The sequence below is a fragment of the Rhincodon typus genome, chromosome 23 (genome assembly GCF_021869965.1).
Source record: "Rhincodon typus isolate 14 chromosome 23, sRhiTyp1.1, whole genome shotgun sequence".
NCBI classification, from domain to species: Eukaryota; Metazoa; Chordata; class Chondrichthyes; order Orectolobiformes; family Rhincodontidae; genus Rhincodon; species Rhincodon typus.
Genome location: NC_063354.1, coordinates 34,367,638 through 34,389,507, shown reverse-complemented (window position 1 = coordinate 34,389,507; position 21,870 = coordinate 34,367,638). Strand labels below are relative to the sequence as shown.

At 40.2% G+C, this 21,870-nt stretch overlaps 1 protein-coding gene across 4 annotated transcripts in view; it reads left to right on the top strand.

The window, feature by feature from the left end:
- foxk2b (forkhead box K2b) overlaps window positions 1–21,870 on the top strand; it is an 89,642-nt gene that overhangs the window by 30,701 nt on the left and 37,071 nt on the right. The gene's annotated exons all lie outside the window — the stretch shown is intronic.

Genomic DNA, 21,870 nt, shown 5'->3' with positions numbered 1-21,870 from the left:
ACTGAAATACTCCTGGGAATCTCCTGTTCTAAAACTATCAGATACTCAGTGTTGAGAAAAACGTATTTGCACATTATTTCCAAAAATGTGCTAAAAATATGATCAAAGACTGACAAATCTGATGGCCTTGCTAAACTGTTGGAATTCTTTCCCTGGTCTGTCTTTGGAAACCGAGACTGGACCGGTCTTGTTGATTTTTCCTATGTGTTTTCATGCTGAGAATGAATAAAATTTGTTTTTATCTTGGAGCTTTGAAAGGTTTAAATATCCTGACTTCTTTATGTCTTTTAAAGCTGCTTTCCTTCCCAGCCCAAGGTACCTGAGAAATACAAATGAAAACTTCAAAGCTCGCTACTAAACTGGATGCCTTGTATTTCTACTTCCTCCCTCGGCAGTATTCTCATGATAGAACCATAAATCACAAGTTGGTTGAAAGCAATGGAACATGTCATTTTACGGTTCACTGCAGAAATCTTTATGTTTGTATGTGGAAGGTCTCCTAGAATCTTAGTTCAATGCTGTGCTTACTGGTAGAACTGCAGTTCTAAAATCATCTTGGATGAAAGTGTAAATGCAGCCTACAATCTTGTGTTGTAATTTCTGTTTTCAGACTTTTTACAGTTTATAGTACTCGTCACTGCCCATGTGCAGTGCTGCCACATTTTAAAGATTTTGTCAAAAGTATCTAACAAGGTGAAATATTCTCTCAGAATCGCTGTTGAGATGAACCTTCCTCCTCCCCTTGCCTCTGAGTATGGATGGCATGGGCAAACCACAGCCAACAAAAAAACTGACAAGAAAATAGTTCTGGATGAAATATAAGCAAATGAATAAGCCAAAGGATTGACCTAAAACGGAGTATGTGAATGGATTGCAACTTTAAGGCCGAGTCCCATATCACCCCTCAGTCATGCCTTCGCATTCCTTTCATCCCTGTCATATCACCCCACCCCGTCTTACACCTCCCAGGCTGTTTGTCCTTCTTTCCCTCTCATTGCTTACTTTTTAGATAATTTGTTCTAATTAAGCAATATACAAGTAAAACTGCTAAATTGGAAGTCGTAACAGCCTTATCCTGTGTGCTGCAAGTTTAACAAACATAATTGAACTTTGCAACCAAAACTTGGCAGTGTTGATTTCTAAAACATTTTCTCTGTAGTAGATGATTTAATGATGAACAGCTGTGTATTCTTCTGTGTAAGTGCTATCTTTTAACTTACAGTTCCTTAGCAAGACATGGAAATACCACAAAAAAAAATCTTGTACTCCTGGGAAAGAGTGAGGAAATTGAATAATACCAAAGGGATCATCTGTATTGATGCAAATCCAGATGTCAAAGTGACTCAAGGTTTCAGGGATGGACAGATAAATTTGTGTAGTATTCAAAACTTAGTTTATAAAATGGACTAATTTCCAGTTGCAACAGAAGAGTTAAAGAATGATCAAATGCAAATTTCTATAAATAAGTATAAGCCAGGCATTGTAACCAGAAACATGAGCACTACACAAATAAGTCTTGCTTTTAAGAAACTTCATACAATACAGACAATTATATTTTTAAAAATGTCTTAACTTTTTAAAACTGTGTAGTTCAAAGTACGCACAGCAAGTCTCAAAAATTTATGACAAGTAGTTGGAAGTCTGAAGTGTAGGGCAAATAATGCAGATTAATGAACGAGATGTTAATAGTGCAACTATTTTTCAAATTAGATTTCACAAGTAGATTTCAGTTTTTAAAAAAAATGTCCTTGTTAGGTTATTGAGAATGTCAAGTAGTACGATCCTTACCAATATTTACTGCTGTCCATAAATAAATAAATTTCCCAAAGGAAGCCAAAATTCTGAAGAAGGGTCCCGACCTGAAATGTCAACTTTCCGGCTGCTCTGCTGCCAGGCCTGCTGTGTTCATCCAGCTCCACACTGTTATTTCTGATTCCAGCATCGGCAGTTCTTACTGTCTCAATTCTGTCTCCGGTTTCTTCTTTTTCCATAGCTATTGTTTTTGTGTTGAGGCATAATTCCATTGGTGTTGAGCTGACAATGAAACTTATCAAGTTTATAGTCCGCTTAAGTATAGAGTGAGGGGGGAGTAGCATCGCTGCAAAGCTCCAATCCTGTTTGTGACTTGCAGTTTCAAGAATGAGAATACTTACTTTTCCCTTCCAAAGCCATGGGGTTCTTTTTTGGACACAAATGTAATGAAGCCTGAGCACTGATTAGAGTCTTGACTTAACATCACCCAATGATGACTTGAGGTTTGTTACCCCAAATGATTGGTGTTAAGTCATGACTCACAATTTTGGAATCCCCACAACAGAGCAATGACTTTTTTTGGCTGTTACATTTATTACATAAAAATACTACCCATCCACATTTGTTAAAATGATTGCAAAAGCATGCGCAAGGATGAACAAAGTACCTGATTTTTAAGGAATCTAACTACAATAAAAAAAGTTGTTCTGCACTTTTGAAGCAAAACAGGCAATGTCCCCTTAAAAATCAAGTTGTATTTGCATCGTAGTCAATGTATCAGCTTAGGCTTGGAAGCATGAGAGCCGTTACAGGGTGAACAAGTCATCAGTTTAAGTCTCGCTCCAGAAGCATGTATGTTTTCCGGGTTGTGTCTCAGTAGAGTACCAAGTGCTGCACTGTTGAGGATATAGCTTTCAGATGGGATATTAATGAGAAGTTCTAACTGCCTGAATGGATATAAAAGATCCCATGGCACCACTTCAAGAAGGAGCACAATAGTTTTCCCTGATGTTATGATCAGTGTTTATATTTTGACCAGTGTAATAAAAACATTTTTGATTATGTAATTGTAAGGCCATGGCTAATTGACTGTGTGGTTTTATTTTGGGAATTTGAACATTGTTTTTAGTGATGTTGATTTATTGGATTTTAATTAAGCCATGGTTGACATACTAGCACAATGAGTTCTCATCAAGATTTCACAACAATTGACAGCAACCCTGAAGATAAGCTTGCCAGGATTCAATAGAGCTGGTGATTTGGAAGACCTGGTGCTAAAAATGTAATGATCATCTGTTTTACAAATCTTAGTGAATTCTTGTATGTTTACCTTCAGTTGCAATGACCAGTGTTATAAGAGCGAGCAGTACTGGTATGGTTCAAGAGTAAAAACTGTTTTTACTAGTTTGCAAATTTAGTCCAAATTATTGACGTGTTTAGTCCTGGGAACTAACTGAAATTGGGAACTGCATTCAGAATGCTGGAACCTATGATTTCTCTACCTTTTACAATCTCCACCAACCCAAATATGTAACAGTCTGTTCAAAACAAAGCATTTTCACCTATATTATGATTGGCAAGCAAACCACTCAACAATCGTCAGTATTCCTGAAAAGTATTCAGAACAGAAATCAGCTGAAACATTAGCTGTTGTATTTTTAATAGTATTGTGCTTTTTTAAAAAAAGTTATTAGTACATAGGATATGTCCATGTGCATTTCTTGCCCAAGGTTGTCCTTAAGAAGTGAAAGAACTGTAGTTGCTGGAAATCACAAACAAAAACAGAAATTGCTGGAAAAGCTCAAAAGGTCTGGCAGCATCTGTGGAGAGAAATCAGAGTTAACCTTTCAGGTCTGGTGACCCTTCCTCAGAACAGTTATTGGACCCGAAAGGTTAACTCTGATTTCTCTCCACAGATGCTGCCCGACCTGTTGAGCTTTTCCAGCAATTTCTGCTTTTGTTGTGGTCCTTAAGAAGATGATGGTGAACCACCCTCTTGAACTGCTGCAGTTGTTGTTGTGTAGGTACACCCATAGTGTTGTTGAGAAGGATGTTCCAGGACTTTGGTCCAATGATGATGAAGGAGCAGCAACATAGTTCCAAGACAGGATTGTGTGTAGCTTGGAGAAAAATCTGTAGGTGATGGAGGTCATGGTTTTGAAGGTAGGGTTGAATTAGCCTTGGTAAGTTGCCACGGTGCACCTTGTAAATGATCCACACTGCTACAATTGTGCATCAGTGAAAGGAATGAATGTTTAAGGTGGTGGATGGAATGCCAGTCAAGTGGGCTGCATTGTTCTAGATGGTGTCAAGCTTCTCAAGTGTTCTTCCACTCATCCAAAGTGGAGAATATACCATTATTCACCTGACTTGTGCCTTGTAGGTGGTGTCAGAAGATAAAATACTTGCTGTAAAATTCCAGCCTGCTCTTGCAGTCATGGCATTTATATACCATTACATTTCAATTTCTGGCCAAGGATAAGAGCTCCCCTATCTGGGATGTAGATAGTTGGGGAATTCAGCAAGGGTGATGTCACTATGTCGAGGAAATTGTCATTTCCTGGTAATTGTGTGGTGTAAATGTTACTTGACACTTAACAAATTGAACTCGAGTATTGCACACACCACTCCGCTGTGTACACACACACCCCCCCCACCCAAAATGCCCTCACATAGCCATACACTCCACTACCATGTTGATTGAGGACATGGACTGCTTCAGCTTCTGAGAAATTTTGAATTGTCTTGAAAATTGTGTAATCATCAACAAACAGTCCAACTTTCTGACCTTATGGAGGGAAAGTCATTGAAGTAGCTGAAGCTGGTTGGGCTTAGGGCACTAATTCCTCATTCCATGTCCCAAAGTATCACTTGGCCTGTGACCTCCGGTGTGCCACAAGGATTGGTGCTGGGTCCGCTGCTTTTTATCATTTATATAAATGATTTGGATGTGAACGTAGGAGATATGGTGAGTAGGTTTGCTGATGACACCAAAATTGGTGGTGTAGTGGACAGCCAAGTACAACAGGACCTTGAGCAGATGGGCTGAGGAGTGGCAGATGGAGTTTAATTTAGATAAATGTGAGGTGCTGCATTTTGGAAAGGCAAATCAGGGCAGGACTTGTACACTTAATGGTAGGGTCCTGGGGAGTATTGCTGACCGAAGAGACCTTGGAGTGCAGGTCATCTTTTCTTAAAAGTGGAGTCACAGGTAGACTGGATAATGAAGAAGTTGGTACGCTTGCCTTTATTGGTCAGTGCATTGAGTATATGAGTTGGGAGGTCATGTTGCAGCTGTACAGGATATTGGTTAGGCCACTTTTGGAATTGTGCTTTCAATTCTGGTCTCCCTGCTGTAGGAAGGATGTTCAGAAAAGATGTACAAGGATGTCAGAGATAGTAAGAACTGCTGATGCTGGAGTCCGAGATAACCGTGTGGAGCTGGAGGAGCACAGCAGGCCCGGCAGCATCAGAGGAGCAGGAAAGTTGGTGTTTCGGTCTGGGACCCTTCTTCAGCAATGGGGTCAACAAGGATTTTGCTAGGAGGGTTTCAGCAATAGGGAGAGGCTGAATAGGCTGTGGCTATTTCCTCTGGAGCATCGGAGGTAATGGGTGATCTTGCAGGTTTATAAGAACATAGGGGCATGGATAGGGTGAATAGCGAAGATCTTTTCCCCAGGGTAGCAGAGCCCAAAACTAGAGGGCATAGGTTTAAGGTGAGAGGGGAAATATTTTAAAGCGACCGAAGTGCAACTTTTTCTTGCAGTTGGTGGTGCCTGTATGGAATGAGCTGCCCGAGGACGTGGTGGAGGCTGGTACAATGGCAACATTTAAAAGGCATTTGGCTGGTATATCAATAGGAAGGGTTTGGAGGGATAATAGGCCAAACGCTAGCAAATGGGACTAGATCAATTTAGGATATCTGGTCAGCATGGACGAGTTAGACCAAAGGATCTGTTTCCATGTTGTACAGCTCTATGACTTTGTTTATGTACACAAGTCACAGTTCTTACTCCTGACTTTGATTTATTCTGAATTAACTGGAAAACTGTTAAAGTGAACACTACTTGTGAGAAGGAATGATTGAAGAAGTGTTAAGCTTTTTTCTCGCCCTTCATGAATGCAAATGGGTAAAAGAAAGTAACTTAAATAATGAGAAGCTGAAGAAGGATCATTTTCTTAAAAAAAACAGTATGTGAAGACTACCTGTGTAGTTCTTTTTTAATTGCTGTTATTGCTTTTGATACTGAGGATGTAATATAATGACATTTATAGTCCTGATTTACACACTAACAGGTATTCTGTGTCACAGTAGCCTAGATCAGGATCTGATGCTGCTAATATTCTTTGCAAAGCTACCATTGTAGAATTGGTTATATTAGTCAATAGCAACTATATAGTATTTGCAAATATACATCAGTAATTACACTGCTGTCATATTGTGAATTAATGGTCAACTGGCATGCTAACTCAGCTGTCAGAATACTTGTGTCTCTTTGGTTCTGCTTATGTTTTTTAACAACCACAGTGGGAATTTTTAGTCCAACATTATTTTGATGTCATACTCAGCAGTGTCAGGGTTTTGTTAAAAGAGAATGTAAAGCAGTCAGTACACTGTCTTTTATGCTACCTTCTATGGTCTCTATACTTCTGTTTAGTTGACAGCTTATTATTTTTCCCAGTTGCAGGGCAGAAATAACAGCATGAAATAAAAAGTTAGGTTTAGAACTGGGTGGCAATATGCATAGCATTGAAAACAATTACATTTAAGCCTATTTTTTGCTTGTTCAACTGGTGACCACTGGTACAAATTTTGTACAGTTTGTCCAGCAGCAATATGACATTAACTTGCCTATAGACATTTTGCTTTAATTATTTTTAATTTTAAAAAAACATTGTGTTTTCTAAACTTCCCATATATTGTGTAGTTTTGTTGTTCTAAACACTCCTGTCCTGCACTATTTGTAATCGGGAATTTGTTTCAATTGAATATTTGTACCAACAGCAATATGAAACGTAACAATAAAGTGATATCGGTTTCCTAATTGTTTCTTTCCCATGGAGAAATTAAGAATGTATTTTTCTTGATGCACCGAACCTCACCTGATTCTCCTGGTGACACCCAGTTCTGCCTCACAATCACCAAGACTACCTTATCTGTCCCATTGCTTGAGACTGAAGCAAACCTTTTGCACGTAAGATGTATTATTTGACTGTAAGTTGATCTTCTGTGACCAATGTTTTCTGTCACCAAGACCACTCACTTTAACCTCTAACATCACCAACATTATGTCTGCCTCTCATATCTCTGCTGACCTGTAAATCCATGCTTTTGTTGCCTTGACTCCAACTACTTCAACAAACTTCTGGCCAGTAAACTGAGCTCTGCTACCTATATTCTAATTTAAACAAATTTGGTTGAACCATCACCAAAGCTCTCCATAGCATGATCCATGCTAATTTCCTGCAACCCTATAACTTCTCAATATCCGTGTTCCTCTTCTCAATTCTGACCCCTTGAAGTGATGCAAACCAGAGACGTTCATTATTGGCAGCCATGCCTTTAGCTTCTTGGAATAAACAAACTTTTATTCTAAATTGTGGAATCAACCATGTGTACGCATGTGAGCAAACCCCCCACCCCCACCCCCACCCCCCGCATTTTACATATATGTATTTGGGAGCTTCTTCTTAGCAAAGACAAAGATAGGTGATAAAACTGAGCGTTGCCTCCAACATCTCTCAACACTACCTCCAATGTACCAGCAGAGCTAACCGAGTACGAGGATCTCAAACCAAATATCAAGGTCGTGGTTTACCAGATGACCAAGACCTCTGTGATCTTCCATATTTTGATGACTTGGGTGGTCTATGACATATATCTTGGAGCACTTGAGAATTATCACCAGGAGTGTCTTTTTTTGCAAGATCCTCCAAATCCAATGATGGGAAAGGCAGCAATATCCTCTTCCAAATCAAATTGCCCAACACTGAGGCCCTAATCAGTGAAAAATTGGCTCCTCTGGATAGGGCACGTCATTTGTCTCCTTGGAACTCGATCATGACAAGAGACGTAGTTTAGGGATGTCCTCAAAGCAGCAACCATACCAGTCAACTCAGGGGAGACCCAATTTTGTGATTCTTCAAAATTGAGAAGACTCATTTGGGTAGGTACAAAACCTGTCAAGAGAAATACACAAATCCCAAATAATCCATCTGTTCAACCCCTCAAACACTATGTGCCACAAACATGGCAAAATCTGTAGATTGCACTTTAGACTTATTGCCATCTCAGTACACGTCAAACCAGAGTGGAAGAAGATAATCCAAGTTCAAGAAGACTGTACCCCAGCTTAAGTAGACTGTCAAGGCTGGAAAAGGTGCAGAGGAGAATTACTCGAGTCAAACTAAAGATGAGCAAATTTACTTAGCTAGAGAGGATGTGTTATTCTCCTTACTGCAGAGAAAATTAGCAGAGTGAGTCATTGATCAAAATTGAGAGTTTTGATTTTGTAAATAAAGATAAACTGTTGCTGCTGATACTTGACCAGAGACTACAGAATTAAGATAATTCACCAAAGAACTAGAAGGGAGGGAAGACACTTCTGCATTGTAATTTTTATGATGTCCTGAAATACATTTACTGAAGAGATAGTAGGAGCAAATTCATTAAAGCTCAGAAGGGGTTTAGAAAAATTACCGGAAGAGTGTGTTTTGGACCTATTTGGAAAGTGAGAGAGTAATTGGATTGTTCTTTCTTAGACTCAGTACAGTAATGACTGGTGTAAGCTTCTATGATTCTGAGGTTATATAGATTTAATAAAAAGCAATCTTAATTTCGGATAATGCACAACCTTATTTATTAACACACATTGGAGGAGTATTGTAGATTCTTGTGGATCAAGCTCTTGTCAACACATCTTGCCATTCATAATACGCTGTTCTTACAGAAGTTGCACTTTTTTTTTATTGCTCCTCTGAATGATTTGCTGATCACGTATGGATGGAAATCATCACAAGCAGAATGGATATTTTTCCAGGTTTTGACAAACAGAAGAGCAAAGGACAAACTGAATTTCTACCAATTTTTCCATGATTTTCTGTTGATTATGCTCGTTTTGTCACTAGCACAGTTCTCTCAAGTTTTTGAGAGAAAAGATGCAGTTTGTAAGCGAGTACGTTTATATTTGAGGCAAATAGAGAATGTTGATTTGCTTTTACAGTAACTTAATAGCGATGCCCATTTAAATGAATAGATACTTTAGCAACATATCAATGAGGTTATAAATCTACTTTTCCAGGAAACGGAAGAGTTTGAATCACTTGTTTGGATTTTGTCACGCTGTAGGAGGCATTGAGAAAAATAGTTCAGGCAAAAACTGCATGTGTAGTTTCAGTCCTTGTAAAGTTGTGTGAACGGGTTTTTACAGCTAAAAATTAAATATTTTGCATGCAGAGCATATGTAGACAACGGTTAATAGTTTCTTATTTTCATTGTACGTGAAGAGTTAAAAGAAAATTTAAGACCACCTAACCACGACACCCAGCTGTTTTTGTGCATGAAACAAAAGATGAGAAAGTTGTATTTCCATAAGAGTTTTGTCTTTCCATTGGAGTTTTGTCTTTGTACTCAAACTAAGAAAACTCAAATTCCAGTGGCATTACACGAGCAGATTTAATGAATTAACGTCTGGTTTTTGAACAACAGATGTGACGTGAAGCTCTCTGTTGATTGGTGCTTTCAATCTTTTTTGTGTTCATTCCAAAAAGCGCAAGACAAAAACTACTGTATATGTTGGTCCATAAAGGACAAAGATGGTTCGTGGGGAGCTTTTTTTTCCCCCGTGAAGTGCATATCTCAAGAATTCTTTTCTGCCAACATGGAGACCCTTGTGAAGGGGCCCCTTCCCTGCCAGGTTGTATTAGAGAAGTCCCTTGCTTGAAATGGTACAGAATGGTTGCCATGCAAAGAGTGGTAACTGCAATGTCAAGCCAGCTTAAGTAGCTGGAGCTGCATAAAGCCCAAGCTAGGAATGCAAATTTGCCAGTTCGTATATTGTTTCACTGTTTATAATAGAGTTGCTCCAGAATTCATTCTGGATATGCTTTTTAACTAATTTTGCCAGAATTGCTGAACTATCAGGAAGATCCTGCTCAAAGTCCTTTATTGACAAAGTTGCATTTTACTTAAACATCAAAACTACATTACAGCAATTTCAGACTCACTTAATTGACTGTAATATTTGAAGACCTCTTAAATTTGATATAAGACTGGTTTCTGCAACAGAGATTTATTTGAACAGAAGTGACACTGCTATATTTTCCTTTTCAAGAGAAACATGGCTATATCATATGGTAGTGCTCTCTGCATTTACAATGAGTTTGAATTACCTAAAAGGACTTTAAATTTTAATTTACTAATCAATACCATTTTAATTTGTTTTCATTTGTTCTTGGGCATAGTTGTTGCTTTCTGGGGGCACAATTATTGCCCATCCCTAAATGCACCTGAACTGCCATTTCAATCACATTACTGGAATCACCTGCAGGCAAAGTAAGAACGGCAAATCTCCTTCCCTAAAGGACATTAGTGACCTTTTACAACATTTGACAATTATTATAGCTATTAGACTAACTTTGTTTTAATTCCATGTTTTTGTTGAGTTCAAATTTTATCATCTGCCTCGATGGGGATTAAACTCATGTAATCAGAACATTTATCTAGGGCTCTGAATTACTGTACTAGACCAAAGACGTTACCACGACACCAATACGTCGCCTGAATATTACTCTTGTTTCCTTCTGTGGTGAATGTTTTGGAGTTTATTTCTATCTGATCCCTTTTTTCTCCCACCCTTATGTACCTAGAAAAAAGGTTTAAGTACAATTTGTTGTTGATGAACTTGAGTTGGAAATTGAATGCAGGACTGTTGCAGCGCGACTTACAATAGATGATCAATAAAAAGACTGTATCATGAGTGGATTTTCACAGTAATCACTGGTTTTTCAATTAAAAGGACAAAATCATGAAATCTGGTACAAAAGCGACTTACAAGGATGAAGAGGTAACAAATATCAGGAAAGATTGAATAGATTGTGCTTTTTTTCTCTATAGAAATAACTCTCATGATTTACTTAACCTAGGAGAGTGACACTCAAGTCTGCAGAGTTGATCTGGTAGAAGCAGGTTTGGGAAATATTTTTGACAGCCGGGATTTCAGCACAAGGAAATTGGGTACCCCTTTGGATGTTGTCCGGGGACATGTCTCAGGGAGGTCTAGTGTCCTTTTGGATTACGATAAGTAGGCGTGAATGTGCATAAAAAGTGCATAAACCTATTAAAAATGTGAAGGTCATTGGAACTGTCAAAAGCTACTATAGAAGAAGCAGTTAATTTGTCAAGGCATTTAAAAGCTCTCTCTTTTAAATCTTAATAGAAGAAATATCTGGAGTGTTTTAATTCTTCTTAAAAATTATCTCCCAGTTTGTTGATATAAACTTGAGGGCTTCCGGTACTGATGTAGTAGTGCAAGGCTGATTTACAACTATCCATTATCATAGTAGTGTACCTGCCGTTTCACTGTTTGCTCCAAGTGGATATAGATTCTTTGAAATGGGTCTATGAATTCCAGTGCTGCTTGTCATAAGGTATTAAGTAGTTGAAGGAATGTAAACATAGTAAATAGCTTTTTATGAATGAATGTTTTCTTGAGTTTAGTGAAGTCCGCAATAGACACAGCATTTCACCTCTGCATGGTTCCTGAAGGCCATAAAGGATGGGGGCAGCAAAGGAGCATAAGTTTGCATTGGAGATGTAAAGAGCTGTGAGAGTTGGTCTACTGACATGGATAGGTATGGAGGGTATGCAGTGTTACGAGTTGGGCAGAGGGGCGTAAGTTTGCAATGAGCTGTAGGTTAAGGGCACAAGGTCAAGAGTTATCATGATGGGGATTGGAGACTTGGGGGGTGTGGGTGGTGGTTGACATCAGTGGTAAGAGCCTGAGGGGCTGTTTTGTTTTATTATTTTCCTTTGAAACATCGTGGCGCACCAGGCCACCTTCACAGTTGGCATCCTTTTACTCTATCTGGAGTCACTGGGGCCGAAAAGCCCCAACTTTCAGGCCACTTTTTCCCAGTCTAGGTTTGAGGGGCCAGGAAAAGTCCTGACTTTGTGCTTCTAACCCAGCAACAAAATTCTAAGCCATTGTTCCTGGTAGTGGGAAAATCATAAACTAGGGGCCTGTGGCAAATACAAAATAATTACTGAAAAGTGAAATGGGGAAACAATGAAAAGTGTCTGCACTTGAGTGATTAAAATGTAATAGGAAATAGTTGAGGTGCTTTCAAAAGGCATTTAGACAAATAATGAGATTACAAGGGAATAGAAAGATGTACTTGAAAGGCCAAAGTGAAGCAGATTAAACGTGAAGAGGCTTTTGTGACTTGTAATGCAACGTATTATTTGGGCTGAAAAAAACCACAAGATGTCAGAGCAGAATTCGGCTATTCAGTCCATCATGTCTACTCCGCCATTTGATTATAGCTGATGTGTTTCTAAACCCCATTTTCCTGCCTTCTCCTGTAACTTTTGATCGCTTTATTAATCATGAACCAGTATATGTCTTAAGTACACTCAATGATTTAGTCTCCACAGCCATCTGCAGCAAAGAGTTCCACAGATTCACCAACCCTCTGGCCGAAGAAAGTCCTCTGATCTCATTCACCCCAAGGCCGTGCCCTCGGTTCCTTGTCTCCCCTATTAGTGGAAGCATCATCTCCATGTCCAGTCCATCCAGGCTTCTCAGTATTCTCTAAGTTTCAATCAGATCCCCTCCATCCCATTTCCTTGTAAACTCTTCATACGACAAGGCTTTCATTCCCAGAATCATTCTTGTGAACCTCGGCTGGACCCCCTTCAATGCCAGCACATCCATTCTTAGATACAGGGTCCAGAACCATGCTCAGAACTCCAGAAATAGTCTGACCAGAGCCTTGGACAGCCTCAGCCGTAATTTCTGCTGGGCTTGTATTCTAGCCCTCAAAATGAATGCTAACATTGCATTTGCCTTCCTAACTGCCTACTGAACCTGTATATTAAGCATAGGAGTTCTAGTTCAGGATTCTGTTGAGTTCCTTTTATGCTTCACGTTTACAAAACCTTTCCCCATTCAGAAAACAGACTATGCCTCTATTCTTCCTCCCAAAGTACATAACCTCACACTTCCACATTGTTTTCCATCTGCCACTTATTTGCTCACTCTCCTTGCTTGTCCAAGTCTTCCTGCAGCTTCCCTGCTTCCTCGACATTACCTGTCCTTCCACCTTTGTGTCATCTCCAAACTATAATGTCAATGCCCTCAGTTCCTTTGTCCAGATTATTAATGTATAACGTGATTAGTTGGGGTCCCATCACTGACCCCTGCAGAATTCCACCAATTACTGGCAGTCATCCTGAAAAAAATATTTTTATCTCCACTCTCTGCCTTCTGCTAGTCAGCCAATCCTCTATTCGTGCTAGTACCTTGCCCTTAATACCATGGGCTCTTATTTATTAGCATCCTGTGAGGTACTGTGTCAAGACCTCCTGGAAATCCAAATACTTCATGTCCATTGGCTGTCCTTTGCTGACTTGCTCATTACATCCTCAAAGAATTCTAATAGATTTTTCAGGCATGACCTCCCCTTGACAAACCTCAGCCCTGTTTTACCATGCACTTCCAAGTACTCTGCAATCTCATCCCTAATGGACTGTCCTACCTTACCAATGACTGGGATCAGGTTCAAAAACAGAAACAGCAAGTCCGGCAGCATCTGTGGAGAGAAATCAAAGTTAACGTTTCGGGTCGAGTGACCCTTCGACACTCAACCCGAAAAGTTAACTCTGATTTTTCTCCACAGATGCTGCCAGACCTGTTTAGTTTTTCCAGCAATTTCTGTTTTTTTTTTTGTCTCTGATATACAGCATCTGCAGTTTCTTCGGGTTTTATTTACCGAGATCAGGCTAAGCTGGCTTACAATTTCCTGTCTTCTGCCTCCATCCTTTCGTAAACAGGTGTGGTGCATTAGCTATTTCCCAGTCCTCTGGGACCTCCCCTGAGCAAACTTGACTTGATTTGATTTAGCACATTTGATTGGATTTATTGTCATGTGTACCTAAGTACAGTGAAAAGTTTTTTGTTTGCGAGCAGTACAGGCAGATCATTGTAAGCATGGACATACAGATCATCAAGTGAAAAAGAAACTTGGACAGTGTAAGGCATACAGGTTATACACCACACAGCATGCGCGCTGGGCAAGATCAACATCGGCAAGATCAGCATGATTTGAAATAACAGCAGGGAAGAAGCTGTTCTTGAACCTGCTGATGCATGTCTTCAAGGTTCAGTACCTTCTGTCTGATGGAAGAGGTTGTTGGAGAGCATTGCCAGGATGGAATGGGTCTTTGATGTTGGCAGCCTTTCCATGGCATATTTGGAGTCCATGGATAGAAGATTGGCTTCCATGATGGTCTGGACTTTGCAAACAACCTTCTGTAGTTTCTTACGGTCCTGGGCAGAGCAGTTGCCGTACCAGGCTGTAATGCACCCGCACAGTATCCTTTCCATGGTACATCTGTAAAAGTTGGTGAGGGTCCTTTATTAGTGTGCCAAATTGCTTGAGCCACCTGACTAAGACTCACTTCTGAGATTCCTGAAAGAGCACCTCTACAATCTCCTCAACTATCTCCTTTAAAACCACAGGAAACAGCAATAGAATCATAGAACCCTCAGTGTGGAAACAGGCCATTTGGCCCAACAAGTCCTCTCCAGCCCTCCCGAAGAGCATTGCACACAGGCTCCCCTGCCCCCGCCAAATCCCTATAACCCTGCATTACCCACGGCTAATGCACCCAACGTACACATCTCTGAACACTATGGGTAATTTAGCATGGCCAATCCACCTAACTTGCATATCTTTAGACTGTGGGAGGAAACCAGAGCACCCAGCGAAATGCACGCAGACACAGGGAGAGCATGCAAACTCCACACAGTGGCCCAAGGGTGGAATTGAACCTGGGTCCCTGGCGCTGTGAGGCAGCAGTGATAACCACTGAGCCGCTGTGCTGCCCATGCCAGTCCATCTGGTCCAGGTGATTTACCTACCCACAGATCTTCTTAGCTTCGCCAGAACCACCTCCTTGGTGATGGCCACTACAGTCATCTCTGCCCCCGACTCTCTTGAAATTCTAGTATGCTACTGGTGTCTTCCACTGTGAAGTCTGATGCAAAGTACCTATTCAGTTCCTCCATCATTTTTGTTCCCCATTACTACTATTCCAGCCTCCATTTTTCAATGGTGTAATGACCATTCTTGCCTGCCTCTTACCTTCTATATATCTAAATAAACTCTTGCAGTCTCCTTTATATTACTTTTATGTTAATAACTTGTCATTGTTGTATATTCTATGCTAATTCCTCACACCAGCAGTAAATTTTTTTGTTGTCCTGGTTATTCTCACCTCAACCTGAGGAAAGTTTCACAAATAGTAGCACTTTTACAACAATCCTAGGTGAGTTCGGCTAGCTCTGCACGTCAAGATCAGATTAATTCGAGCACAAATCTACTGTAATTGGATCTTCCCAATGGCTGGATTTAGAGAATCTGATGTTTTACTGAAGCTGTTTCAGCTGTGTGTGATCCAACATTAGAAACTGGCAACATGGATTGGGTTAGAGATAGTAGGAACTGCAGATGCTGGAGAATCTGAGATAACAAGGTGTAGAGCTGGATGAGCACAGCAGGCTAAGCAGCATCATAGGAGCAGGAAGGCTGGTGTTTCGGGCCTAGACCCTTCATCAGAAATGGGGGAGGGGAAGGGGGTTCCGAAATAAATAGGGAGAGGGGGGAGGCAGATAGAAGATGGATAGAGGAGAAGATAGGTGGAGAGGAAACAGACAGGTCAAAGAGGCGGGGATGGAGCCATTAAAGGTGAGTGTAGGTGGGGAGGTAGGGAGGAGATTAACTTGCTTTTCAGGCATTTAGGTTCTATGTGCATTCTGCAGACCACAACAAGGTCTCGGCTGTATCTTAACCCCTCTCACTTGTTACTGGAGAACATCGATGTAAAACTTGTGACTCCTGAAGACAAACAAGTTCAATATATTTAACTAGAAATTGTATACCCCACAGCAATAGATACTTGGAAATTCCTACTCTAGTGTGCTCTTTCCATTTCTAATGTCAGCTGACTTTGGACGTTTTGAATATTTGCCCAGTCGTACTCTTATGAATAAGAATACAAGAATTTTTTAAAGAAATTTATATTATCCTGAGGTGAAGAATCGTAAAATAGCAGACAATATTAAACGAAATACAATGCTGAGTACATTTGTAAAATCTGTCATATCTACATTGCTTATGAATCACGCTTGTCCTTTGTAAGTGATGGAAAATGGCTATCAGTCTAAACACCCCAGCGTAACTTAGAAATCATTAATTGTACTGAATTGATTTATTAAGAAAGGGCAAGTAGAAAATTTGGAGAAAAAATTTTGAATTTACATTTTGGACAGAAAGATAATATTAGAAAACCGTGCCTTTATTCAGGAGACTGGTTGCAGTTCTTTAAAACATTATCTCATAATAAGAGGAGTGTTAAACTGTGAATGTAAACAAATTCTCTCTTTAAATTTGCCGTGGTATTCCTGAAGAGTACATGTTTATGTGAAATGACTTTGTCAAACATTAATTTCCACAGGAATCACTGTTTTTAAAGCTGGGGTTAAGTACCAGAGGGCTTTCCTTAGTAGAGAGGGGGAAAAATAGCACATTTAGCATGTATCCTGTAAGTTGAAATACAGAACTTTAAATGAATGAATTCCTACATTTATTTTATTCTCGCAGTTAGGACTTTACAAATGTAAGAATGTAAAGAAAAAGAAACAGTCTACAAATTCCTTCGAGACCATTGCCCTGCTCACTATGGGACGTGCCAGGGTCTGTCAGTCAGTATGGCTGTATGACTCCATCATGCCTAAGTGGATCCTGGGGACAGTCTATCACTTGTCAGACTGCAGTGTAGCCAATGGTGGGCAGTGGCTCCAGTTATTGGTTGGGGGCTCCCTGGTGTAAATCAAGCCAAAGCCTGAAAGGCTCATAAACGTCTTTACGTTAATTTGGCAGGGTAGGTTTTAATTTGGCAGTAATTCTCGGTGTAAAAGTTGGTAACATTCTCAGCATTTTATTAACACTCCTCATTACAAAATAAACATCAGTATCTTTAAAAATCCTAACTGTAATTCTCCCTTCTTTCTATTGGGATATATACATATTTGTTAAGATAAACCAGCAGTTTATTCACCCATTTGGTCCATTTTCTGGTCAAATCAGTTTTGTATTAAGATATTGTCAAAAACAAACGTCCCAGTGATTCACTGATTTTGTTAAGTAGAGATTCCTATGAACTGGAGTATCATTGATAGCCATGCCAGATATAATCGTTGGAGGCAGTGCAATGAATGTTCATTAGATTTGTCCCCATGATGAAAGAGTTGGCATATGATGAGAGGCTGAGTAAGTTGAGTATATACTCATTGGAGTTTAGAAGAATAATATACCATCTCAGTGAAACATGCGTGATTCTGAACGGACTTGACAGGATAGGTACTGAGAGGTTGTTTCTCCTAGCCAAGGGATCTAGAGTGCAGTGGGCACAGTGTCAGCATAATGGCCTGTGATAAGAAATTTCAGCTCAAAAGTTGTGAATCTTTTCTTCAGACGGTTGTATACCATTGTATTTATTTAAGGCTGAGATAATCTTTGATTTCTCCGCAAATCTTTGGGGATGAAGAGGAGTTGATACTGAAGATCCATTTTGATTTTATTGAAGAGCAGAGAAGTCTTGACAGACCTGATGGGCTACTACTCCTATTTCTTCCTTCCATAGGAAAATGAATCTTAAGCACCTAATACTATTCTTAGTTGCAAATAAGAACAAAAATTACAAAATTAGCTCGTTTGCCAGTCTGCAAGTTGAGACCATTTGTAATATATAAAGTCACCTTTATGATTTTCCTTCATGCTAAAATTTTCCGCAACGCTCTGATGCATTTTCCATTATTGGAGAGAAAGACTTTGATTTATTGTCTTACCGTTTTCAAAAATACCGCAAAGCGCTGAGTTGAAATTGACTATTGTCATTGAATCAGCAAACCTGTGCAGCAGCATTTTTGGCAATGAACATTGCAACACTTTGGTATTTCCCACTGTGATCTGTCATCCTAGGTTACTTACAAGCTCAGGGTTGGAGCTAGAATTCTCAGCCAATATACTAAATAACATAAAAGTACCTATAGTCCAACTGGACCATAGAGCTGCGCTCTCATTAGAGAGAGACAACTGGTGGTAGCTTAACCTGAAGGTTACCACAGCTCAGGCAAGGGGAGAGGTCGAGAAGGAGAGAGCTTTGTGTAACCTCAACCAGTGCAAGAATTGAACCCACACTTTTGGCACCACTTTGCACCGTGATCCAGCCATCCAACCATCTGAGCAAACCAGCCCCCTAACTAAAGAAGCTTTGAAAATTGTGTATAAATGGAAAAGTATTTTGTTGAAGGAAGAATGTTATCAATGCTATACAGGTAGTAATACAATGCCTATATTGTCTAACAGAACCAGTGGAATAGTAGGTGTAGTAGAAGTAGTAGTAACGGAACCAGTAGGGGAGGCAGTAGCCTCGTGGCATTATCGCTGGACTGTTAATCCAGAGACCCAGATAACGTTCTGGGGATATGGCAGATAGTGGAATTTGAATTCTGTAAATATCTGGAATTAAGAATCTAATGATGACTGTGAATCCATTGTGAATAGTTGGAAAAATCCATCTGGTTCACTAGTGTCCTTTAGAGAAGGAAACTGCCATCCTTACCTGGTCTGGCTTACATGTGACTCCAGACCCACAACAATGTGGCTGACTCTTAACTGCCCTCTGGGATGGATAATTAGGGATGGGCAATAAATGCTGCCTGGCCAGCGATGCCCTTCATTCCATGAATGAATAAAAGGGAGGGGAAAAAAAGTTAAATTTCTCATCCAAGTGAAAGCACCTCTGACAGTGCTTAATTATATACTGATATCTAAATGTGAGACTTGTGTAACTTTCTGTTTCTGAAAAGAATGCCACCAAGTATTTTAAACTCTGATTGAGGAGCTGACTTCTCAACTATGTCATACTCCTGCTTTCTCTACTACTTGGTACTCCTGCTTTCTCTAAGCACTCATGGCTCCAAAACAGATTGAGAGTTCTGACCTCATCTCAGGACTTGTATAGCTTAGATTACCACATTAAAGCAGGGTATAGCGAAAGGACGCACATTTTGTGAAGGATTGTTTGGCCTTGTCTACCTGATTTGAGGCATGATTTCAAGATCTTCCACAATTATCTAAGTTCACTCAGTCTAGCTTCGCTGCTATGCTTGCAGTCATAACAAATGACTGCATTTGAATTAATCCATTGGTTGTGAAACTTCTGAGATGCCCTATGGATATGCTAAGGTTTCGTATAAATTGTTTATACATTCCTAAAAAAAAATTCTTTGCCAAAAGAAAAGTTGTAGATAGTGCACTACTTCTTCTGTTTTATTTTGATTTTTGATAGTTTAAATAACTTCTGTTTAATCCTGCAAGAATCCTTTTGGTTTTCAAACCTGATGGGAGCAATTACATTTGGTCCATCATTCCAATTGTCCCATAAAGGTAGAATATATTGGCATTATATACAGCGGATTAATCAGAATTTATTTTACCTCTTTGTTCTTATCATTGATGCAACCATTGCATTATTGACGGCAATGAGTGTCCCTCTTCATTAAAACTGACAGTGGGTCTCCACTCACCCAGACCGCCTAGGGAACTTCATAGGTCAAATGAGAGTTGAACCAAGTTGTACATTTAGTCTTTCTCATAAGATCTGCAGTTATAGAGTCAAACATCATGGAAACAGACCCTTTGGTCCAACTAGTCCATGCCAATCATGTTCCCAAAGTCAATTAGTCCCATTTGCCTGTATTTGGCCCATATCCCTCCAAACCTTTCCTATTCATGTACTTATCCAAATGTCTTTTAAATGTTGTAACTGTACTTGCATCCAGCATTTCTTCTGGCAGTCATTCCACACATGAACCACACTGCTTTTTTTTTAAAAAAAGTTGCCCCTCGTGTCCTTTTTAAATCTTTCTCCTCTAACCTTAAAGGTATGCCCTCTGGTCTTGAAATCTCCCACCTTGGGGAAAAAAGCCCTGCCATTCACTTTATGTATGCTCCTCATGATTTTATAAACCTCTATAAAGTCACCCCTCAACCTCCTACACTCCAGTGAAAAACATCCCAGCCTATCCAGTGTATTTTTATATCTCAAACTCTCCATTCCCAACAGCATCTTGATTTTAAAAAAACAAAGTTGCTGGAAAAGTTCAGCAGGTCTGGCAGCATCTGTGAAGGAAAAAAAGTTAACCTTTCGGGTCCGGTGACGCTTCCTCAGAACTGATGGTGGCTGGGAACACGTCAGTTTATATGCAGAAAAAGGGAGGGGGATGGGGTAAGGAGTAAAAGATAGGATAGAGCCTAAAGAGAGAAGAGCAGTTGGACAGACACAGAATTGATAACAATCAGGCTGGCAGGGTGAATAGTTGCTAATGAGGACTATTAGTGACTAATAACAAGTGGTGTGTAATGGCAGGCTATGTGGTAACAAGGCCTGGTGTGTGGGGTAGAGGGCTGGGACTTGGGAGAGTTTAAGCCCTAAAATTATTGAACTCGATATTGAGTCTGGAGGACTGCGGGATCCCCAAGCGGAAAATGAGGTGGTGTTCTTCCAGCTTGCATTGAGTTTCGCTTGAACACTGCAGCAAGCCAGAGACAGAGATGTTGGCCAGGGAACAGGGTGGTGCATTAGAGTGGCAGGCAACAGGTAGTTCAGGGTCTTTATTGCGAGCAGAACGTAGATGTTCTGCAAAGCAGTCACCCAGTCTACCCTTCTTTTTCCCAATGTAGAGGAGACCACATTGTGAGCAGCGAATGCAGTAGACTAGATTCTGGGAAGTGCACGTGGAGTGTTGCTTCACCTGGAAGGTATGTTCAGGCCCTTGGATACTGGGGAGGGAGGAGGTAAACGGGCAGGTGTTGCATCTTCGCCGGTTACAGGGGAAGGTGCCATACGGCTGTTGGGGGTGAAGAAAGAGTGCACCAAGGTGTCCTGGGGGGGAACGGTCCCTGCGGAAGGCAGACAAGGGAGGGGAGGGGAATATGTGTCTGGTGGTGGCATCTTGCTGGAGGTGACGGAAACGGCATCTGATGATCTTCTGGATGTGGATGCTAGTGGGATGGTAGGTAAGGACAAGGGGAACCCTATCGCCGTTGTGGGAAGGAAGAAAAGGGGCTGAGGGCAGAATGCGGGAGATGGGTAAATCCTGGTAAATCTTTACTGAACCCTGTCCAATTTCATAATATCCCTCTGATAGCCAGAACAGCACATAGTAATCCTGAAGCAGCCTCACCAACATCCTGCGCAACCTTGGCATAATGTCCCAACTCCATGCTCAAATTCAGCACTGGGGTACAGTGTCAGTGACATCAGTATTGAGGTACACTGTAAGTGATTTTAATATTGGCGTAGAGTGTCAGCGATGTTAGTATTGGGATACACAGTGGTGATGATATTGGGGTACAGTTTGAAAGCATTGAACCTGACAATCTTAGGACAGTGTAAAAGAGGGGAAGTATGTTCTAGTCAGGATTAATATTTTTGCTAATCTGAAGCAATTATAATATATTAGTAGATAGCTGGAACAGTTGTTTTCAGTTATCACTTATGAGCAGGTTTCTACTTTTCTAATCAACGAAGCATATCACTTCACTTTGTACGTTTGGTAATCCATCAATAGAAAATGCCATGAATAGCCATTCAATTTCTAGCATACATTAATTAAAAACATGCATTATGTATTGAAGTAATAGATACCTGGAAATGTGCTGAAGAGCTTCACTTTTGGGTTCAATGCTAAACTATTCACATTACTGTTTGTAAGTGACTCCTTGGTTTCCATAGAAAATGAGTGCTATACTATAGTATAACAATATGTT